This window comes from Triticum dicoccoides, chromosome 3B, assembly GCF_002162155.2.
Source record: "Triticum dicoccoides isolate Atlit2015 ecotype Zavitan chromosome 3B, WEW_v2.0, whole genome shotgun sequence".
In the NCBI taxonomy this organism is placed as follows: domain Eukaryota; kingdom Viridiplantae; phylum Streptophyta; class Magnoliopsida; order Poales; family Poaceae; genus Triticum; species Triticum dicoccoides.
In genome coordinates this window covers 428867201-428870043 of record NC_041385.1, presented here as the reverse complement: position 1 = coordinate 428870043, position 2843 = coordinate 428867201, and positions in this window count along the sequence as shown.

The following is a 2843-nucleotide window of genomic DNA, read 5'->3' as shown; positions in this document are numbered from 1 at the left end:
GAGGGCAGCCGCACCCAAGTTCTGGCGCAGCCCTTTCCCTCTCCCAAGTACTCCTCCTCTCTCGTGGTGCTTGGCGAAGCCCTGCAGGATTGCCACGCTCCTCCACCACCACCACGCCGTCGTGCTGTTGCTGGATGGAGTCTTCCCCAACCTCTCCCTCTCTCCTTGCTGGATCAACGCATGGGAGACGTCACGGGGCTGTACGTGTGTTGAACGCGGAGGTGCCGTCCGTTCGGCACTAGGATCTCCGGTGATTTGGATCACGACGAGTACGACTCCTTCAACCCCGTTCTCTTGAACGCTTCCGCTTAACGATCTACAAGGGTATGTAGATGCACTCTCCTTCCCCTCATTGCTGGTTTCTCCATAGATAGATATTGGTGACACGTAGGAAAATTTGGAATTTCTGCTACGTTCCCCAACAGATTTTGTATTATACTAGAAGATACCCTGCGCGTTGCTGCGAGATGTTTTGATAAATTCTTAGAGATTGCATCAATGTTGAATGATATTACCGTGTCACATTTGAATAGTTATATTCGCTTGAGCAATCAGAAAAAATAAAGTATATGTAGAATTATGACAACAAATGAGATGAAGATAGAAATATTAGCAGCCGAATTCAACTGCAAGGTCCATGGAAATCAAATTCATGTTCAGATACTAAAGTGTATGTAGTGTAATTAAGTTTACATAATAGCTAGCCCATATATATGACTGAAGGTAGAAAATGAACTGAGCAAACATATCTGAACCGAGAAAAGCATGTGCAAAGGCTATGGCAACCTACAGGTCTATCATGAATCATCGTGAAGCAGAATGATGTCACAAATTTTATGACTCTCTTTTGACTAATCATCAGTTGCTGTTGATTTGGGAAACCTCCCAGCCAGTATCACTCCACAACTCAGGAACATGCCCGTGAGGATACCTAACCTCAATGACGCCGTGCAGATAGACAGCAATGTCATGGTATTGATGAATGCCATGGCCCGGGAGGGAGTTGGCTCTGTCGAGATGTGGAGGTTATAGCTTGAAACATAGACCTCGATCAGGAGGCTCGACCTCACGACACGCAGATGGACGGAAGCACAAATAGCATGTTGTGAGGATCAAGGAAGAGAAGAAAGTGGGCAGAGAAGATGACGGGGAGGGGAGAAGATTAAATAGAGGCAGGACATCTTGCACTGGATCTAAATCGGAGGGGAGGGGAACAGACAATACTGAGCACAGAAATAATAGGGAAAAATTAATCGAAAAAGGGAGAGCAACTCCATCCTTGCATCTATTTGGTGGAGAAGACTAAGTGGAAGTGACGTAGGAGATTTAGTGATGGAAAATAGATCGGCGCTGGAGTTATTACCCAGAGAGATGGCAGGGCCGTAGTGCTCCAGCCGGAGCTCCATTTCTTTTCATAAAAAACACCAAAAACAAATGATGACATGGATGGATGAGGGCATTATGCATGTTAAAAGTTGCTTATGTGGCAGGATTGCTGGGTTGGATAGCTTGCATGTCAAGAGAATTAGTTTAGTGGGGATGAACTATTTAGGTATTATAGATGAGTTATGTGATTTGGTGACCGAATGTTGTTCGGAGTCCGGGATGAGATCACAGACATGACGAGGAGTCCCGAAATGGTCGAGAGGTAAAGATTTATATATAGTACGATAGTATTCGGACACCGGAAGTGTTCCGGAGGGTACCGGGTACATATCGGGTCACCGAAAGGTGTTTCGGGCACCCCCGCAAAAGATATGGGCCTAATGGGCCAAGAGGGGAAACGCAGTAGCCAGTAGGGGCTGTTGCACCCCTCATATGGGCCGAACCAGAGGAGGAAAGAAAGAGGGGAAGCGAGAAGGAAGGGGAGGGATTCGACCTCCCCCTTCCTTCCCTCCTCCCTCCTTCTTTCTTCCCCCTCCGAACAATATGGTAAGGGGGGCGAATTGGACTAGACCCCCAAGTAGGACTCCTCCTACTTGGGGCGCCCCAAGGCTGCCCCCCTTCCCCTACTACCTATATATACGTGGGAAGGGGCACCTAGAACACATAACAACATCTGTTAGCCGTGTGTGGCGCCCCCCTCCATAGATTACACCCTCGGTCATATTCTCGCGGTGCTTAGGCAAAGCCCTGCGCGGATCACTTCACCATCACCATCACCACGCCGTCGCGCTGACGGGACTCATCTACTTCCTCGACACTTTGCTGGATCAAGAGTTCGAGGGACGTCATCGAGCTGAACATGTGCAGAACTCGGAGGTGTTGTACATTCGGTACTTGATCGGTCGGAACAAGAAGAAGTTCGACTACATCAACCGCGTTATCAAACGCTTCTGCTTTCGGTCTAAGAGGGTACGTAGACACACTCTCCCCTTCTCGTTGCTATGCATCTCCTAGATAGATCTTGCGTGAGCATAGGAATTTTTTTGAAATTGCATGCTATGTTTCCCCACAGTGGCATTAGAGCCAGGTTTATGTGTAGATGGTATGCACGAGTAGAACACAAAGAGTTGTGGGTGGTGATAATCATACTGCTTACCACCAACGTCTTATTTTGATTCAGCGGTACTATTGGATGAAGCGGCCCGAACAAACCTTACATGACCACGTTCATGAGACCTGTTCCACCGACCAACTAGTTTTGCATAAAGGTGGCTGGCGGGTGTCTGTTTCTCCAACTTTAGTTGAATCAAATTTGACTGCGGCAGGTCCTTGTTGAAGGTTAAAACAGCAAACTTGACGAAACACCATTGTGGTTTTGATGTGTAGGTAAGAACAGTTCTTGCTAGAGGCCCGTAGCATCCACGTAAAACTTGCAACAACAAAGTAGATGACGTCTA